Genomic DNA, 21,630 nt, shown 5'->3' with positions numbered 1-21,630 from the left:
ATCTCGGTCATATCCTGAGTCGTGATACATTGATTGTGTACGCGTGCCATTCAGAGGGTGAATGGGCAAGACAAAATATATAAATGCCTTTGAACGGGGTACAGTAGTATGTGCCAGGCACACAGGTTTGTGTCAAGTTTCCCGTGTGTTCACCCAAAGGACATCCAGCCAACTTGGCACAACTGTGGGAAGCATTTGAGTCAACATTGGGCAGCTTCGCTGTGGTACGATTTTGACACCTTGTAGAGTCCATGCCCTGATGAATTGAGGCTGTTCTGAGGGCGAAAGGTGGGGGTGCAACTCAATATTAGGAATGTGTTCTTAATGATTTGTACACTCACTCAATGTATATATATATATATATATATATATATACATACACACAGTAGCAGTCAAAACGTTTGGACACTCATTCCAGGGTTTTTCTTAATTTTTTACTATTTTCTACATGTGTAGAATAATAGTGAAGACATCAAAACTATGAAATAACACATATGGAATCATTTAGTAACCAAAAAAGTGTTAAACAAATAAAATATATTTTAGATTCTTCAAAGTAGCCACCCCATCCTTGATGACAGCTTTGCACACTCTCGGCATTCTGTCACTACAATGTAGAAAATAGTAAAAAAAAAGAAAAACCCTTGAATGAGTAGGTGTGTCCAAACTTTTGATGGTACTGTACATGCATCTATTTTACCATTTAGAAATGAAAGCATTTCCTGTATCTAGTCCCTCCATTTGAAGGGTCATATTCACTTATAGTGTATTAAAGGAGTCAAAAGTTTATATTTGGTCCCATATTCCTAGCACCAATGACTACATCAAGATTGTGAATGTCACGACTTCCGCCGAAGTCGGCTCCTCTCCTTGTTCGGGCGGCGTTCGACGTCACCGGCTTTCTAGCCATCGCAGCTCCATTTTTCATATTTCCAGTTGTTTTGTCTTGTTCACCTGGTTTTCATTCCCTAATCACACTGCATGTATTTAGTCCTCTTTTCCCCTCCATGTCTTTGTGTGAAATTGTATTTATGTTATGTGGGTATTGTTACGCGCCATACTTTTGTCTATTGTTCCGTGTTTGGGCACATTTATGTACTTTTGTGCTTTCGTTGGACCGAAATAAAAAGGGCSCCTGTTCTCTACACTCTGCTCTCCTGCACCTGACTTTGCCTCCAGTACACACCCTTAACAGAATTTCACACCACCATGGAGTCAGCAGGAGCAGGAACCCAGGTTAGAGGAGTCGAGGAGCGCGTCCAGGAACACTGCAATGTTACATCATCTTGGATTTGGATTATGTTGTACCCAATAGAAATTAATGGTAAATAATGTTTGTGTCATTTTACTCTCTCCTACCTAATGCTGCGTTCATACCCAAGTGGGAAGTGGGAATTTACCACATGCAACTGGGAAAAATCCACTTGAACGGCCCTCTAACTGGTAATTAATGGTGGGAAATGTGTCTATCATCCCTCAGCTCTGACTTCTCCCACATGCTGGCCTCTGACGTCACCTACTAAGGAAATGACCATGGCAGTTAAATGTAACAACAAAACATTATAAAAAGCAATCTATTAATATGATTTTTGAACTCTATAATTTGTTTACAAGCATGATAGCTGTTTGTGGTTGATGTTGCTTGTTGGCCATTAGCCAATTGGCATTTCCCAACCATTTCATAGGGCGTGAATGCATTCAACTGGTATTTACGACTTCACAACTTGTAAATTCCCACCATCCAAATGGTTATGAATGCAGCTGCTTATTTAATATATTGGGTAGAAAACGTAACATTATACTAGATTATCCGGCAGGGTAGCCTAGTGGTTAGAGCATTGGGCTAGTAACCGAAAGGTTGCAAGTTCAAATCCCTGAGCTGACAAGGTACAAATCTGTNGTTCTGCCCCTGAACAAGGCAGTTAACCCACTGTTCCTAGGCCGTCATTGAAAATAAGAATTTGTTCTTAACTGACTTACCTAGTTAAATAAAAGGTACACTTTAAAAAAAGAAATTATCCACACATGTACCCTAAAAGGTACCGCTCAGTAACATGTGAGTTCCTATATGTACCTCATGTGTGCCTTTGACCTTTTTGTACACCAGGGAAGGGATATACCATAACCATACTCTTAGTTTTGAGAGTGTGTGGATATACTGTATGTTCTTGGTAACAATTAACCATCTGCTGGTATTGCTGAGATATTAATGCGCTCCAGACCAAAAGGTTGCAAGTTCAAATGCCAAGAGCATTTACGCACTTAGGGCTAGATTCTATCAGATCTGCGCTAGTGTTCAACCACAGTGTGTTGTGGTGGGCGATGACGGAGCTGGAACAGCTGGCAAATCCACAAGCGTCTCCTGGCTTTATACCAGAAGCAGAAATTGCCATTGGCTGCACAGGGCTGCATTAAGAGAAATCCCATGCAGCGTTGTTTACAAGTTGGAACACTGGAATGTGATATAAATATGAATGAAAATATAATGATTTTCTTTAATGATTTTCAATTTTAGTGTCATTGTTTCTATATAGCCTAACTTTCTTATTCTGAACTTCTAACGCGAGTAGGACGGGTGTGGCTTCGTGGCAATGACCACACGAGCAGCTGCTCACCAATTTGACAGCTCTAATGTAGTAACATCTCTGACACTGTCAAAACCCCAGCTATGCGGGTGTCAGCTATCGTTTGCTTATGCTGTTCATGCTAGTAGTGAAGAGGGCACGACAACACCTCTTCCCCCTTCAGGAGGCTGAAAAGATTCAGCTTGGGCCCTCAGGTCCTCAAAACCTTCTACAGCTGTACCATTCAGAGCATCCTGACTGGCTGCATCACCACTTGGTATGGCAACTGTTTGGCATCTGATCGCAAGGCGCTACAGAGGGTAGTGCGTAAGGCCCAGTACATCACTGGGGCCAAGCTCCCTGCCATCCAGGACCTCTATACCAGGTGGTGTCAGAGGAAGGCCCTAATATTTCAATGACTCCAGCCACCCAACTCATAGACAGCATGGCAAGCAGTACCGATGCACCAAGTCTAGAACCAACAGGACCCTGAACAGCTTCTACTCAAAAGCCATAAGACTGCTAAATAGTTAGTTAAATAGTTTACCAAATAGCTACCCGGATTATCTGAATTGACCCTTTTTCCACTAACTTTTTTGACTCATCACATACGCTGCTGCTGCTGTTTACTATCTGTCATTTTTATTCCTAGTTGTATGTACATATCAACCTCAATTACTTTGTACCCCTGCACATTCTAATCCAAGATGGCGTAGCAGTCGGACGTGTGTTTTGTGTGTTTTGTCTTGTCCCGTGTAAATAATCGTTTTCCTCGTTTTTTCCGTTTATATTTTAATCTCACTTTCCATCTACGGACTGAATATACTCTCCTGCAACCCCCAACACCCAATGTGGTACGGATCTGCTATTTTTATACTTTAGAACCGGAACCCCCATCAGAAGCTAGCCAGCTAACTAACTACTAGCTAGTTATCAGTTAGTCACTGCTAGTGGTCTTTACCGTTAACTCGGACACCAGCCAGCCTCAGCTTGGTCAATACATGCCAGTCTGCACAGCGCGATATCAACCCAGAGAATATCGGACTGCTTTTTCTCTACCAAATCTCCAGATTACTACCGCAAGCTCTGGACCTTTACACCGGATCAGATAGCTAGCTGCAATCTGAGTGGCTACCCCTGGCTAACGTCTCTGTCCCGAAGCAAGCAACAGTTAGCCTTGAGCTAGCCTCGAGCTAGGCCAATCTCCCGGCTAGCCGAAGAGGTCCTCCGGCTAATTCTTGTGCTACAATACATATTTTGCCAATTGGCCTGGACCTTTTTTGCCGACACAGAGCCCTGCCAATCCATCACAACTGGTCTAAATCAGCTACAAGCTAATTTAGCCATTTTTTGCCGCTGCTAGCAGCTTTTACCTTCTGCACAGACACCAGCCCTGTTATTAGCCTGGATATTACTCACCAATTTACCAGCATTGGACTGTTCTCGACAACAACGCCGGATTTCCTGCCGTAATCCCTGAGCCACTACTTCTGATCCTCACAGCTAGCTTGCAGCTAGCGCAGCTAGCGCCACTGCCACGAAGCTAGCACCAGTTAGCAAACACAATTCTACAATTCACAACCTCTCTTTCGCCATCGCCATCCGGCTTGGATTCTCTGTCGACACGACCACGTCTGGTCTGCAGACTAATACCCCACCCGCTGTGCCCTCACCGGCCTCCGTCTGAGCAGACCCCTCCGTGAGCAGACCACCCCCGGGCTACTAACTTTAAACGCCGCGTGCTAGCTTAGTGGAGGCCTCCCTGCTCCATCTACGGCTGCCCCCTGGACACTATGATCACTTGGCTACATAGCTGATGCCTGCTTGACTGTCCATTAATTCACGGTACTCCATTCTGTTATATTGTGTTTTATCTGTCGGCTCTGTGCTTTAACTCAGGATCTGTGTGTAGTTAATCCGACCCTCTCTGCCTAGTCGTCGCATTTTTACCTGTTGTTGCTGTGTTAGACTAGCACCCTGTTATTGCTGCTGTTATCTACCTGTTGTTTAGCTAGCTCTCCCAATCAAGACCTGCAATCACTTTATGCCTTATTGTATGTCTCTCTCAAATATCAATATGCCTTGCATACTGTTGTTCAGGCTAGTTATCATTATCATTGTTTTGGTTGGCAATGGACCCCGTAGTTCCACCTCCGTACCTCTGATACCTCCTTTGTCCACCCCCACACATGCGGTGACCTCACCCATTGAGACAGCATGTCCAGAAGATCAACCTCTCTTATCATCACCCAGTGCCTGGGCTTGCCTCCGCTGTACCCGTGCCCCACCATACCCTGTCTGCACATTATGCCCAGAATCTATTCTACCACGCCCATAAATCTGCTCCTTTTATTCTTTGTCCCAACGCTCTAGGCGACCAGTTTTGATAGCCTTTAGCCGCACCCTCATCTACTACTCCTTCGTTCCTCGGGTGATGTGGAGGTAAACCCAGGCCCTGCATGTCCCAGTCACCCTCATTTGTTGACTTCTGTGATCGAAAAAGCCTTGGCCTCATGCATGTCAACATCAGAAGCCCTCCCTATAAGTTTGCCTTACTCACCGCTTTAGCACACTCTGCCAACCCTGATGTCTTGCCGTGTCCGAATCCTGGCTTAGGAAGGCCACCAAAAATTCTGGGATTTCCATACCCAACTATAACACTTTCCGTCAAGATAGAACTGCCAAAGGGGAGGATTGCAATCTACTGCAGAGATAGCCTGCAAAGTTCTGTCATACTTTCCAGGTCTATGCCCAAACAGTTCGAACTTCTAATTTTAAAAATTAATCTCTCCAGAAATAGTCTCTCACTGTTGCCGCCTGCTACCGACCCCCTCAGCTCCAGCTGTGCCCTGGACACCATCTGTGAATTGATCGCTCCCCATCTAGCTTCAGAGTTTGTTCTGTTAGGTGACCTAAACTGGGATATGCTTAACACCCCGGCAGTCCTACAATCCAAGCTTGATGCCTCAATCTCACACAAATCATCAAGGAACCCACCAGGTACAACCCTAAATCCGTAAACATGGGCACCCTAATAGACATTATCCTGACCAACCTGCCCTCCAAATACACCTCTGCTGTCTTCAATCAAGATCTCAGCGATCACTGCCTCATTGCCTGTATCCGCACGGGTCCGCGGTCAAACGACCACCCCTCATCACTGTCAAACGCTCCTAAAACACTTCTGCGAGCAGGCCTTTCTAATCGACCTGGCCTGGGTACCCTGGAAGGATATTGACCTCATCCCGTCAGTTGAGGATGCCTGGTCATTCTTTAACTTCTTGTCAATATAGGGGGTGCTGTTTTCGCATTAGCATAAATGCTCAACAGATTAAACTGCCTCTTCTTTAATTATTGCTCTTACTATATGCATATAAATAATACCGTTGGAAGAAAACAATCTCCAGTTTCTAAAACCGTTTCAATTTTGTCTCTGAGTGATTCAGAAGTCATTTCACAGCACTTTCCATGACCAAGAACATAAAATCAAGATGTTTGTGCTGGCTTCAAAGCTCTGCCTATATATGGTCATGCCTCCTATGACCCAAACACAACTCACTGGCCTTCCTCTGGGTGTCTAGAGGACGTCAGAGGAAAAATTTCTTGTCTATCTGGGACGACGTGAAATGATAGCAAAATCTTTGGCATGACCGACAACTTCCGGTTCTCGATTGGATGGAATTTGAGCTACGTTTTTCTTGTGTTGTGCGGCCATTATTATCCCGTGTCGAAGTTTGTTTGATACATGTGACCAGATCATCGTAATGTATGTTTTTTCAATATAGTTTAATCAGATTATTTGAATTTTTTAGGGAGTTTTGCGGTGTTCAGTTGTTAGATTTTAGTATCGTTTGAGAAATACGTGCCACTCCACCGGTACCTGTGCTAAATGGAGTGGGAAAGGAACGACTCTGAACGCAACCAACAACTCATCTTGACAATGGACACTTTGATCAACATTCTGATGAAAGAGCAGCCATAGTAAGCCCCAATTTAAATGTTATATCATATCTGTTGTGCATGTGATCTTGCCGTGGGCGCCCAGCCGAATCTGCTGGTATAGCTATGCTAATTTAGCGCTACATTTGTTTTCGTTATAAAACATTTTATAAATCTGAAATATTGTTTGGATTCACAGATGTTGGGCTTTCAATATCTGTACGCTGTGTATTTTTCTGAAATGTTTTAAAATGAGTAATTAGTTATATGACGTTGGTCTCTGTAATTATTCTGGCTGGGTCGGCACCTTTTCAGAATGCAGCTGCAATGTAGAACTGTGATTTATACCTGAAAAATGCCACATTTTCAAAAAAAAACTATGCAATACCATAAATATGTTATCAGACTGTCATCTTATGAATTTGTTTCTTGGTTAGTGGCTATATATATTTTTATTTAGTCGAATTAGTGATAGCTACTGACGCAGGGAAAAACTGTTGGGAGTGAAAAATCCTCTCCTTTGCTAACGTGGTTAGCTAATAGATTTACATATTGTGTCTTCCCTGTTAAACATTTTAAAAATCTGAAATGGTGGCTTTATTCACAAGACCTGTATCTTTCATCTGGTGTCTTGGACTTGTGATTTAATGATATTTAGATGCTACAAGTTACTTGTGACGCTTGCTAGCTATGCTAATCAGTGGGGGGTGGGGGGGGGGTGCTACCGGATCAGGGTTGGTGATCGTGAGAATTAAAAGTTACTTCCTCACCATATAGACAAGCATGCTCCGTTCAAAAAATGCAGAACCAAGAACAGATATAGCCTTGGTTCACTCCAGACCTGACTGCCCTCGACCAGCACAAAAACATCCTGTGGCGAACTGCAATAGCATCGAAGAGCCCCCGCGATATGCAACTGTTCAGGGAAGTCAGGAACCAATACACGCAGTCAGTCAGGAAAGCAAAGGCCAGCTTTTTCAAGCAGAAATTTGCATCCTGTAGCTCTAACTCCAAAAAGTTCTGGATACTGTAAAGTCCATGGAAAACAAGAGCACCTCCTCCCAGCTGCCCACTGCACTGAGGCTAGGTAACACGGTCACCACTGATAAGTCCGTGATAATCGAAAACTTCAACAAACATTTCTCAATGGCTGCCATGCCTTCCTCCTGGCGACTCCAACCTTGGCCAACAGCCCCGCCCCCCCCGCTGCTACTCGCCCAAGCCTCCCCAGCTTCTCCTTTACCCATATCCAGATAGCAGATGTTCTGAAAGAGCTGGAAAACCTGGACCCATACAAATCAGCTGGGCTTGACAATCTGGACCCCCTATTTCTGAAACTGTCCGCCGCCATTGTCGCACCCCCTATTACCAGCCTGTTCAACCTCTCCTTCGTATCATCTGAGATCCCCAAGGATTGGAAAGCTGCCGCGGTCATCCCCCTCTTCAAAGGGGGAGACACCCTGGACAACTGTTACAGACCTATATCCATCCTGCCCTGCCTATCTAAGGTCTTCGAAAGCCAAGTCAACAAACAGATCACTGACCATCTCGAATCCCACCGTACCTTCTCCGCTGTGCAATCCGGTTTCCGAGCCGGTCACGGGTGCACCTCAGCCACGCTCAAGGTACTAAACGATATCATAACCGCCATCGATAAAAGACATTATGTGCAGCCGTCTTCATCACCTGGCCAAGGCTTTCGACTCTGTCAATCACCATATTCTTATCGGCAGACTCAGTAGCCTCGGTTTTTCTAATGACTGCCTTGCCTGGTTCACCAACTACTTTGCAGACAGAGTTCAGTGTGTCAAATCGGAGGCATGTTGTCCGGTCTCTGGCAGTCTCTATGGGGTACCACAGGTTCAATTCTCGGGCCGACTCTTTTCTCTGTATACATCAACGATGTTGCTCTTGCTGCGGGCGATTCCCTGATCCACCTCTACGCAGACGACACCATTCTATATACTTCGGCCCTTCCTTGGACACTGTGCTATCTAACCTCCAAACGAGCTTCAATGCCATACAACACTCCTTCCGTGGCCTCCAACTGCTCTTAAACGCTAGTAAAACCAAATGCATGCTTTTCAACCGTTCGCTGCCTGCACCCGCACGCCCGACTAGCATCACCACCCTGGACGGTTCCGACCTAGAATATGTGGACATCTATAAGTACCTAGGTGTCTGGCTAGACTGCAAACTCTCCTTCCAGACTCATATCAAACATCTCCAATCCAAAATCAATTAAAGAATCGGCTTTTATTCCGCAACAAAGCCTCCTTCACTCACGCCGCCAAACTACCCTAGTAAAAACTGACTATCCTACCGATCCTCGACTTGCGCGATGTCATCTACAAAATAGCTTCCAATACTCTACTCAGCAAACTGGATGCAGTTTATCACAGTCCCATTCGTTTGTTACTAAAGCACCTTATACGACCCACCACTGCGACCTGTATGCCCTAGTCGGCTGGCCCTCGCTACATGTTCGTCGTCAGACCCACTGGCTCCAGGTCATCTACAAGGCTATGCTAGGTAAGTGCCGCCTTATCTCAGTTCACTGGTCACGATGGCTACACCACCCGCAGCACGCGCTCCAGCAGGTGTATCTCACTGATCATCCCTAAAGCCAAAACCTCATGGACGCCTTTCCTTCCAGTTCTTGCTGCCTGCGACTGGAACGAATTGCAAAAATCTCTGAAGTTGGAGACTTTTATCTCCCTCAACAACTTTAAAAATCTGCTATCTGAGCAGCTAACCGATCGCTGCAGCTGTACATAGTCCATCTGTAAACTACCCACCCAATTTACCTACCTCACCCCCATACTGCTTTTATTTATTTACTTTTCTGCTCTTTTGCACACCAGTATCTTCTACACATGATCATCTGATGATTTATCACTCCAGTGTTAATCTGCTAAATTGTAATTATTCGATTTATTGCCTACCTCATGCCTTTTGCACACATTGTATATAGATTCTCTTTTTTTTCTACCATGTTATTGACTTGTTTATTGTTTACTCCATGTGTAACTCTGTGTTGTCTGTTCACACTGCTATGCTTTATCTTGGCCAGGTCGCAGTTGCAAATGAGAACTTGTTCTCAACTAGCCTACCTGGTTAAATAAAGGTGAAATAAAAAAAAAATAAAAAAAAACATGGACTCAGTACTGGTACCCCTTGTATATAGTCATCATTACTCATTGTGTATCTATTATTACTTTTATTATTACGTGTTTTCCTTTTCTATTTTCTTTCCCTCTGCATTGTTGGGAAGGGCCCTTAAGTAAGCACTTCACTGCTAGTCCACCCCTGTTGTTTACAAAAAATGTGACAAATACAATTTGATTTTGATTTGATTGAATCTAGGCCTTAATGTCAAGTGTCCCTGAGGACTTTTACTTTTTAGTTGGTGTTGTCAGATAATCGCACAATTATTGACTTGATTCTGGGCAACTTTTAGCAAAGCGCAGAAATGTTTTCATATTTTTTAAGGTTTAGCTCACATAATATAATTGAAAGTATGCATTAAGGTGTCTGAAATAGAATAAAGGTGTCAAAAAGAAAATAAGACATTCTAAAATGCATTTCTATAGCTTCCAAAATATATTTAAAAAAATTACAATGGAGGAGGAGTACCAAGATGGCTGCGCGGTGGCTTCAATACATCGCCCCCTGTCAGTCATCCAGGATTTATACACATCATTGGCTGTTCTCCACCAATCTCTATTCACCAGATTGAGACATGAGTTCTAAATCAGTGGAGGCTGGTGGGAGGAGCAAGGAGGAGGGGCTCATTGTAATGGATGGAATGGAATTAATGGAACGTTATCAAACACATCAAACATTTGGAAACCACATGTTTGACTTCTTTCCATATATTCAATTTCCGCCATTACAATAAACCCATCCTCCTATAGCTCCTCCCCTCAGCCTACACTGGTTCTAATTATTGATGCTAGGGGTTCCGTGGCTAAAGCAAATAAATAACTGGACAGAGGGCATCCCTGTCATGTCCCTCGTGATAACTTATATGGATCAGAGATTTGTCCATTTGTTCGTATATCTCACATGTGAAAACATGTATTTTTGAAATACTTCACATGTGATCACGTTTTCAAATGAGCTTTTCCATATGTTATCGCTGTTCAGCTAAAATATGACCCCACCTGGGATTTGAAATCACAACCTCTGGATTTGAGGTACGCTGATCTTTCTAGTGTGCCACACATTCATTAACTATAATACATCTCTGCACTTAGCAAAAGAGTGCCATCTGCACTGCTATTTTAGTTATCAGTTATTCAGAATATTCTCTCATCGTTGATTTCATATAATTATTTCAGCAATTTGAGAGTKTTCTGTATAGTTTTTCTAATGTTGGTGGGGCATATTATTCTGTTTTCATGTTACTCCTGAATCACTATGATAAATATAATTGTTTATCTTGAGTGTATTTACTTTAAAGTCCAAAGTGTAGGAATACAGATTAAATCAGTTACTGATACAGATGTGGTGGCGTATGTGAAAGGTTATGTGATCACATGGGAAACCTCATGTGGGAAACTTCAATACTTATTCTGCCGATTCTGTTGAAAAGCGTTTCTTAAACAGAAGCAAACGGAATGAAACAGAGATAAACATACCTGAATTTGTCCAATATAAACTCTTGTTTGCAACTGTTGGACTAATGATTACACCCTAGATCAGCTAGATGCAGGCAGGAGTATGCAAGCCTGTATTGAATGTGTCACTGTCTGTCATTACTCAACTTTTTCTCTCGACCTGTGCACGCACCTCTATCGTAAACCTTCATTCGTAGGAAGTTTGTAGCAACCTCATGATGGGTATAGAGAAAATGTGAGTATCATGTAGTAAACTAAACCTATATCTGGGTGAATGGAATATGAATAACAGTCATCCAATATGCTGTAATAGCATAAATAAACTAAATCGTCCTCCCTCATCTTAAACGGCCCCGACCGCCACTGAATTAGGACCACAGTAATACAGTGGTAGCTATTTAAAACGATGCTACTTTTTGGCCAATTAAGCTAAAAGATCAACTTTAAAACATTCAGGCTATCCTAACTTCCAATTTTTGCATAAAATAACCAACCCACAGTAAGTCCTGAACCATTCAAGATAGAGACACCAAACCATCTTTCACATGTTCAGGCTATCCTGTCTTCAAATTCTTAAAAACTTTAATCAAATATAACAATATAAATGTACATACATTAGCATAAATAACTCACCAACATTAACTCTTGAACCGTTCAAGCTAGAGACACTAAACCAACTTTCACATGTTCGGCTATCCTAACTTCAAATTCTATAACACATTATAGTGTATTTTGTGTAAGCCAGCGACAACAAATAATAATACACTCAATTTAATACATTTTAAATTCAGGCTATAACACAACAACATTTGGAAAAAGTCAAGTGGTGTGACTTTCTGAAGGCACTGTAATGTTTATTTATCTGAGAATTTTGAATTGTCAAGAGGTGCAAAACAAGGTTTCCCTCTATCACCGAACGGGTTTCTTAAGGCCATTGAATTGTTAGCAAAGAAAATCTGATCCAATTATAAAATTAAGGGGATAGAAATTAATGGGTTAGATACAAAGGTATCAATGTATGCCGATGATTCAAGTTCAGCCTTCTAGGTTCGGCCTTCTAGGCAGAGTTGCAAAGAAAAAGCCATATCTCAGACTGGCAAATAAAAAGATTAAGATGGGCAAAAGAACACAGACACTGGACAGAGGAACTCTGCCTAGAAGGCCAGCATCCYGGAGTCGCCTCTTCACTGTTGACGTTGAGACTGGTGTTTTGTGGGTACTATTTAATGAAGCTGCCAGTTGAGGACTTGTGAGGCGTCTGTTTCTCAAACTAGACACTCTAATGTACTTGTCCTCTTGCTCAGTTGTGCACCGGGGCCTCCCACTCCTCTTTCTATTCTGGTTAGAGACAGTTTGCGCTGTTCTGTGAAGGGAGTAGCACACAGCGTTGTACGAGATCTTCAGTCTCTTGGCAAATTCTCGCATGGAATAGCCTTCATTTCTCATAACAAGAATAGACTGCCGAGTTTCAGAAGAAAGTTCTTTGTTTCTGGCCATTTTGAGCCTGTAATCGAACCCACAAATGCTGATGCTCCAGATACTCAGAAAGTCTAAAGAAGGCCAGTTTTATTGCTTCTTTAATTAGAACAACAGTTTTCAGCTGTGCTAACATAATTGCAAAAGGGTTTTCTAATAATCAATTAGCCTTTAAAATGATAAACTTGGATTAGCTAACACAACGTGCCATTGGAACACAGGAGTGATGGTTGCTGATAATGGGCCTCTGCACGCCTATGTAGATACTCCATTAAAAGTCTGTCGTTTCCAGCTACAATAGTCATTTACAACATTAACAATGTCTACACTGTATTTCTGATCAATTTGATGTTATTTTAATCAACAAGGACATTTCTAAGTGACCCCAAACTTTTGAACAGTAGTGTATATTGATTTGTTTAACACTTATTTGGTTACTACATGATTCCATATGTGTTATTTCATAGTTTTGATGTCTTCACTATTATTGTACAATGTAGAAAATAGTAAAAATATAGAAAAACCCTGGAATGAGTAGGTGTGTCCAAACTTTTGACTGGTACTGTATATAGACAATATAGAAAAGGTACCTCAGTGTGTGAGAGCAGTATGCCAGTGTGTTGGTGGCGGTCATGGAGGAAGGACAGGTAACGGTGTTTGGGGTTCTTTGCGATGTCAGCAGCAGAGGCCTGGCACAGGAACCACCTCGTGAAGGGGTACTGACTGTACACACACCTAGAATGCTGCCATTGAGAAGTTCAGGTTGAAACACAAGGATAGACATTTGTATAATATCAATTATAAACAAACCCCCTCAATCACACCTACCAGGTTTTCACCTTCTCCTTCATTGGAAATCAAACTGAGTGTGTCATCTAAACAAGAGAAAACATTTTGAAACTGTCTTCCACAACAACAAAAAACATGTTATGAATCCGTATTGTTCATTTATTTGAGGTCATGATAAAGCCATACCACTGAAATAGATGCGATCTGTCACACATTGAGAGGAAAACCACAAGGTGGTGGCAGAGTAGTCCATCTATGAAGGAGAAACACAATGACTTGTTAACTGTTTTCTTTGGAGGCACTATGCCCCTACTATATCTGAGAATAGCTTGAACAACTGACATGTTTACAGACCTGAGCCAGTGCAGGGAGGAACAGCAAGGTGAACTGTAATATTCAGAGAAAAAGATCAGTACCACAACACAAACTGTTCAGATAAACTATTTATTGACTAGTAAGGACCTGTGTCCTTAAGTGACTTACGCATAGATAATAACAGAGAGTAGCAGCAGCGTAAAGGGGGTGAAAATAGTCTGGGTAGGCATTTGATTAGATGTTCAGTAGTCTTATGGCTTGGGGGTAGAAGCTGTTTAGAAGCCTCTTGGACCTAGACTTGGTGCTCCGGTACCGCTTACTGTGCAATAGCAGAGAGAACAGTCTAGGACTAGGGTTGCTGGAGTCTGACAATTTTTAGGGCCTTCCTCTGACACCGCCTGGTATAGAGGTCTTGGATGGCAGGAAGCTTGGCCCCAGTGATGTACTGGGCCGTACGCACTACCCTCTGTAGTGCCTTGTGGTCAGAGGCCGAGCAGTTGCCATACYAGGCAGTGACGCAACCAGTCACGATGCTCTCGATGGTGCAGCTATAGAACCTTTTGAGGATCTGAGGACCCATGTCTCCTGAGGGGGAATAGGTTTAGTCGTGCTCTCTTCACGACAGTCTTTGGTGTGCTTGGACCATGTTAGTTTGTTGGTGATGTGGACACCAAGGAACTTGAAGCTCTCAACCTGCGCTACTGCAGCCCCGTCGATGAGAATGGGGGCGTGCTCGGTACTTCTTTTTCCTATAGTCCACAATCATCTCCTCAGTACTGATCACGTTGAGGGAGAGGTTGTTGTCCTGGCACCACACGGCCAGGTCTCTGACCTCCTCCCTATATGCTGTCTCATTGTTGGTGATCAGGCCTACCACTGTTGTGTCATCGGCAAACTTAATGATGCTGTTGGAGTCGTGCCTGGCCGTGCAGACATGAGTGAACAGGGAGTACAGGAGGTACAGACTGAGCACGGACCCCTGAGGGGCCCCTGTGTTTAGGATCAGTGTGAGCTGTAGTCAATGAATAGCATTCTCACATAGGTGTTCCTTTTGTCCAGGTGTGAAAGGGCAGTGTGGAGTGCAATAGAAATGGCATCATCTGTTGATCTGTTGGGGCGGTATGCTAATTGGAGTGGGTCAAGGGTTTCTGGAATAATGGTGTTGATGTGAGCCATGACCAGCCTTTCAAAGCACTTCATGGCAACAGACGCGAGTGCTATGTGGCAGTAGTCATTTTGGCAGGTTACTTTAGTGCTCTTGGGCACAGGGACTATGTTGGTCTGCTTGAAACATGTTGGTATTACAGACTCAGACAGGCAGAGGTTGAAAATGTCAGTGAAGACACTTGCCAGTTGGTCAGCGCATGCTCTGAGTACACGTCCTGGTAATCCGTCTGGCCCTGCGGCATTGTGAATGTTGACCTGTTCTTAAATCGGCTGCGTAGAGCGTGATCACACAGTCGTCCGGAACAGGTGAGGCTCTCATGCATGTTTCAGTGTTACATGCCTCGAAGCGAGCATAGAAGTAATTTAGCTCGTCTGATAGGCTCGTGTCAGTGGGCAGCTCTCAGCTGTGCTTCCCTTTGTAGTTTGTAATAGTTTGCAAGCCCTGCCACATCCAATGAGCGTCGGAGCCGGTGTAGTACGATTCGATCTTAGTCCTGTATTGACACTTTTCCTGTTTGATGGTTCGTCGGTGGCATAGAGGGATTTCTTATAGGCTTCCGGGTTAGAGTGCCGCTCCTTGAAAGCGGCAACTCTACCCGTTAGCTCTGTGCGGATATTGCCTGTAATCCATGGCTTCTGGTTTGGGTATGTACGTACAGTCACTGTGGGGCCGTCATCGATGCACTTATTGATGAAGCCAGTGACTGATGTGGTGTATTCCTCAATGCCATCGGAAGAATCCCAGAACATATTCCAGTCTGTGCTAGCAAAACAGTCCTGTAGTTTAGCATCTGCTTCATCTGACAACTTTTTTATTGACCAAGTCACTGATGCTTCCTGCTTTAATATTTGCTTATAAGCAGGAATCAGGAGGACAGAATTATGTTCAGATTTGCCAGATGGAGGGCGAGGGAGAGCTTTGTATGCGTCTCTGTGTGTGGAGTAAAGGTTGTCTATAGAGTTTTTTCCCCTCTGGTTGCACATTTAACATGCTGGTAGAAATTAGGTAAAACTGATTTAAGTTTCCCTGCATTAAAGTCCCCGGCCACTAGGAGTGCCGCCTCTGGATGAGCGTTTTCCTGTTTGCTTATAGCGGTATACAGCTCATTGAGTGCGGTCTTAGTGCCAGCATCGGTCTGTGGTGGTATGTAGACAGCTACGAAAAATACAGATGAAAACTCTCTAGGTAGATAGTGTGGTCTACAGCTTATCATGAGATACTCTACCACAGGCGAGCAAAACCTTGAGACTTCCTTAGATATCGAGCACCAGCTGTTGTTTACAAATATACATTGACCGCCACCCCTTGTCTTACCAGAGACTGATGTTATATCCTGTCAATACAGTGTATAACCCGGAAGCTGTATGTTATTCATGTTGTCATTCAGCCACAACTCGGTGAAACATAAGATATTACAGTTTTTAATGTCCCGTTGGAAGTATATACGTGCTTTTAGTTCATCCAATTTATTATCCAGCGATTGTACGTTGGCCAATAGTACGGATGGCAAAGGCAGATTGACCACTCGTTGGAGGATCTGCACTCCGATCTCTTTCCACGATACCTCTTCCGTCTTTTTCTCCTGCGAATGATGGGGATGAGGGCCTGTTTGGGTGTTTGGAGTAAATCCCTCTCGTCCGACTCATTAAAGAGAAATTCTTCGTCCAGTTCAAGGTGAGTAATAGCTGTTCTGATTTCCAGAAGCTCTTTTCGGTCATAAGAGACGGTAGCAGCAACATTATGTCAGTTGGTTAACTTCTCTAGGGTAGGGGGCAACATTGAAAAGCATACCCAAATTCAACTGCCAGTTACTCATCCCCAGAAGATAATATATGCATATTGTTAGTAGATTTGGATAGAAAACACTCTGAAGTTTCTAAAACTGTTTGAATCATGTCTGTGAGTATAACGGAACTTATTTAGCAGGCGAAACCCCGAGGACAAACCATTCAGAATTCTTTTTTTTGAGGTCACTCTCTTTTCAATGAGTTTTCATTGGGAAACCAAATTTCTAAGCGACCTGCTTGCAGTTCCTACGGCTTCCACTGGGTGTCAACAGTCCTGAGAAATTGGTTGAGGTTATTCCTTTGTGTAATGAAGAAGTACGGCCATCTTGAAGTCGAGTCACTCGGCGTGTCCTGTTTGTTAGAGTCGGGAGACCAGAAAGCATGCTACATGTTGTTTTCCTCCGGTATTGAACACAGATCATCCCGTCTTCAATTTGATCGATTATTAACGTTAAAAAATACCAAAAGTTTTATTACAAAAGTAGTTTGACATTTTTTGGCAAAGTTTACAGGTAACCTTTGAGATATTTTGTCGTCACGTTTGAGCAAGTTGGAACCTGTGTTTTTCTGGATCAAACACGCCAAATAAATTGACATTTTGGATATATATCGACGGAATTAATCGAACAAAAGGACCATTTGTGATGTTTATGGGACATATTGGAGTGCCAACAACAGAAGCTCGTCAAAGGTAAGGCATGAATTATATTTTATTTCTGAGTTTTGTGTCGCGCCTGCAGGGTTGAAATATGCGTATCTCTCTTTGTTTACAATGGTGCTATCCTCAGATAACAGCATCGTATGCTTTCACCCCGAAAAGCTATTTGAATTCTGACATGTTGGCTGGATTCACAACCAGTGTAGCTTTAATTTGGTATCTTTCATGTGTGATTTAATGAAAGTTTGATTTTATAGTAATTTTCATAGAATAATTTATTTGGCGCCTCTGCATTTTCTCGGCTTTTTGCCAAGTGAGACAGTAGCGTCCCGTCTAACACTCAGATTTTTTTATATATAATAACTTTACCGAACAAAACATACATGTATTGTGTAACATGAAGTCCTATGAGTGTCATCAGATGAAGATCATCAAAGGTTAGTGATTCATTTTTATCTATTTTCTGCTTTTTTTGTACTCCTCTCTTGGCTGGAAAATGGCTGTCTTTTTCTGTGACTTGGCTCATACCAACATAATCGTTTTGATGTCTTTCGTCGTAAAACCTTTTTGAAATCGGACACTTTGACTGGATTTACAACAAGTGTATCTTTAAAATGGTGTAAAATACTTGTATGTTTTGAGGAATTTAAATTATGGATTTCTGTTGTTTTGAATTTGGCGCCCTGCAGTTTCACTGGCTGTTGACGAGGTGGGACGCTACCGTCCCACATACCCTAGAGAAGTTAAAGAGCCATAAACAGCAGCCACCCCCCGGTGCCATCTTTAATGGTGTAAATGAGGTGTGTGTAGTCATTGAGAGTGCCTGTGACAGGGAAAGGAGATCCTGGCTGATGAAGAGCCCCGGTTGGTCAGCAGGAACAGGTGACAGTTGGTCAGCTTCAGGTCCACGATGGAGATCCCCGCACAGCCAGACACACACACTGTGGAGATAGCAGGTCAGTTACACACACACACACACACACACACACACACACACACACACACACACACACACACACACACACACACACACACACACACACACACACACACACACACACACACACACACACACACACACAACACACACACACACACAACACACATCACCAAGCACAGGTGGCGGTCACAGTAAGTCAGAAAAAGTTAGATCCCTGCACAGCCAGACACACACACTTTGGAACATCAAGAGACTGGTCAGCAGCCAGACACACACACACTGTAGAGGACAATGAGAACAGCCATTAAGGCCCTTTTCACGCAATCTCTCAGCTCGGCTCACCTCGGGTGTGTGAAAATGGTATTAGAGTCATTAATAACCAAATAATACAGGACCGGCTATGCACTGAAAATTACTGTACAACACACTCACTCACTGTATCGTTGCGTATCAAACAGCAGAATAAGGGATGTTGAAATACAATTCTAAGTAATATAGTATGTATCAAAGCTGCAACGTGATAGATAAGATGCTCTACCTTCATTGATCAAGCTACATAGTGATCTCGTGGCATTGAACCATCGTGCCTGAGCGGTGAAGGCAGATCTGGTGACACTGAGAATCACCCCTACAGTTACAATGGGAGGGGACAGAAGGCCTCAGTAATGATCACTGACAAAGTCCTATGAATGAGTACAAGCAGGGGTAAAATTGAATTGGAATGATTGAGAACTGAGTTCCCAATGTAAAACTAATTTAACAAGCGCAATTTGCTTTTAAGCTAAATTACCTGTGATGTTACAGTGATTTTTCTTCTAATTCCACCCCTGCGCACAAGCATGCAGACATACACTTACAGGACAGTTTATTAGGTTCCCAAAAATGGACCAGTGGCCAGGCAGACAGGCATCGAGGCATTCAGTTACTGTTCGATTGAATGTTACAATGGGCAAAACAAGTGACCGAAGTCACGTTGAGCATGGTATGATCGTCAGTGCCAGGCGAGCCAGGTCCAGTATCTCAGAAACGGCCACCCTCCTGGGCTTTTCACGCACGACAGTGTCTAGGCTTTACCAAGAATTGGTAAACATCAAGTCAGCGGCAGTACTGTGGGCGAAAACAGCTTGTTGATGAGAGAGGTCGAACGAGAATGGCAAGAATTGTGCAAGCTAACAGGCAGGCCACAAACAGATCAATAACGGCTCTGTACAACAGTGGTGTGCAGAACGGCATCTCGGAACGCACAACTCGTCAATCGTTGTCATGGATGGGCTATTGCAGCAGACAACCACACTGTGTTCCACTCTTGTCAGCTAAAAACAAGAAGAAGCGGCTCCAGTGGGCACGTGATCACCAACACTGGACAATTGAGGAGTGGAAAAACATTGCCTGGAACATGACAGCGAGTTCAGTTTACTTGAGTGGCCTTCGCAGTCCCCAGACCTTAACTGAATAGAGCATCTTTGGGATGAGATGGAACAGGCTGTTCGCAGCATGAATGTACCGCCGTCCAATCTGCAGCAACTGTGTGATGCCATCGCGTCAGCATGGACCAACATCCCTGTAGAATATTTCTGACACCTTGTAGAATGCCTGAAGAATTCAGGCTGTTCTGAAGGCAAAGGTGGATCCGAACTGGTACTAGGGTGTACCTAATAAACTGTCTGGTGAGTGTATACACAGGGCACATCAATGGCCTGTTTGTCTGCAGTTAGTTACCAGAAAAAAAACCAGGAAATGTGTCAGGTGATTTCAAGCTCATTAATGGAAGCGACTTAACTTCAACTCGAGAAACCTGACAGTGCAGTGGCAATGGATAATGCGAAACTAAACGAGCTCAGCACGCAGCTTTTACTTGAAGACCAAGGAGGCTACTTGAAATATTGAAGTACTACTACAATACTACTTGCAGCAGCCCTTCACAGGCTTGATTGGCCTATTTAAACCTCTGTCCTCTCCCTCTCTGCCTCTTTCTCTGTCTCTCCTCTCTCTCTCTTCCCCCCATTCCCCTAGTGGCAGCACCTGTGGATGAGTGGTATGTGGAGTTCAGTATGTTCCATGGCTTCTCTATGTTCAGCAGCAAGGTCCATCCTGGACACACTGAAGGGAACGCTACTGGATGTGGCCAGAGGTTGGACTAGGGGACTAAGGGCCTATTGTGAATTTATGACAAAGCCCTGGGTGTTTTGAATTTGGATATTTTTGCCAATGACTAAGAAAAATAGTGTACTCTGATTAATTGCAGTGCCTGTTTACCTCTAGGTGGCAATCTTTTCTTTATGATCATAACGCCAGATAGTGAGAGGAGATGGGTTTTCCACAATGATAATATGGTTAAAGGCGTTGATAGTATTTCCTATATTATCTATCCCTATTAACATTTTACATTATGTTACGTCATTCAGCAGACGCTTTTATCCAGAGCGACTTACAGTTAGTAAGTCAGTTAGACTTACATTAAAGGGGCATTCTGGGGCCTCCCGAGTGGCGCAGCAGTCTAAGACACTGCATGGCAGTGCATGAGGCATCACTACAGACCCAGGTTTGAACCCAGGCTGTCTCACAGCTGGCCATGACCGGGAGACGCATATGAGGCGGCACACAATTGGCCCAGCGTTGTGCGGGTTAGGGAGGGTTTGGCCAGCTGGGATTTCCTTGTCCTATTTGTCCTTGCCTTCAGAACAGCCTGAATTCTAAAGCGACTCCTTGTGGCGCAGCGTGCCTGCAAGCTGACCGCGGTCGCCACCTTGACGGTGTTTCCTCCAACACATTGGTGTGGCTAGCTTCCGGGTAAAGCGAGAAGTTTGTCAAGAAGAAGTGTGGTTTGTCCATCAGAACCCAAATTATAAGCTTGTTTTACTCAAATGTGTAAACATTGTAAAAAATAAAAACACTGTATAGCCTTAAACATGCTTAAAACTACAATGTTCATATCTTTGATGGGCAGTCTTGTATACATAGCTCTCTATGAATTTGACAGTGGTTACATTTCTCCAGGCCCATCCCTCAGCTTTTTAACAAAACAGATGCGGGGTGTTCACATTGTTATTGTTTCAACTAATGATTGCCCTTTTAAGGTTGTATCTTAGCAGATGAGTGTGAATTTCAATAAGTTGTTCAGAATTGCATTGGCCGTGGCATCTCTCCCTTAGAGCCATCCTGCAGTGGACGATAGGGGAGGAGTTGTCGTCTCGTATCATTGAACCACATCTCCACCGGGTCCTGAAACTACAAGTCAGCCAGAGTCCTGTGCCGGGGATGTGGCCGTGCTGGCACCTGTCTTCGCTCCAGGAGGACACACAGGTGAGGAAGACATACTGTATACACACACACACAAACATGTTATGACAAACAGAACATACTTTAACTATG

General features: G+C 43.5%; 1 pseudogene; it reads right to left on the bottom strand.

Annotated features, from left to right (window-relative positions):
* The window catches only part of LOC111968465 (cation channel sperm-associated auxiliary subunit beta-like), a 59,917-nt pseudogene that overhangs the window by 17,201 nt on the left and 21,086 nt on the right, over positions 1-21,630 (bottom strand).

The sequence above is a fragment of the Salvelinus sp. IW2-2015 genome, linkage group LG9 (assembly GCF_002910315.2).
Source record: "Salvelinus sp. IW2-2015 linkage group LG9, ASM291031v2, whole genome shotgun sequence".
Taxonomy (NCBI): Eukaryota; Metazoa; Chordata; class Actinopteri; order Salmoniformes; family Salmonidae; genus Salvelinus; species Salvelinus sp. IW2-2015.
This window is presented reverse-complemented; position numbering and strand designations above follow the sequence as displayed.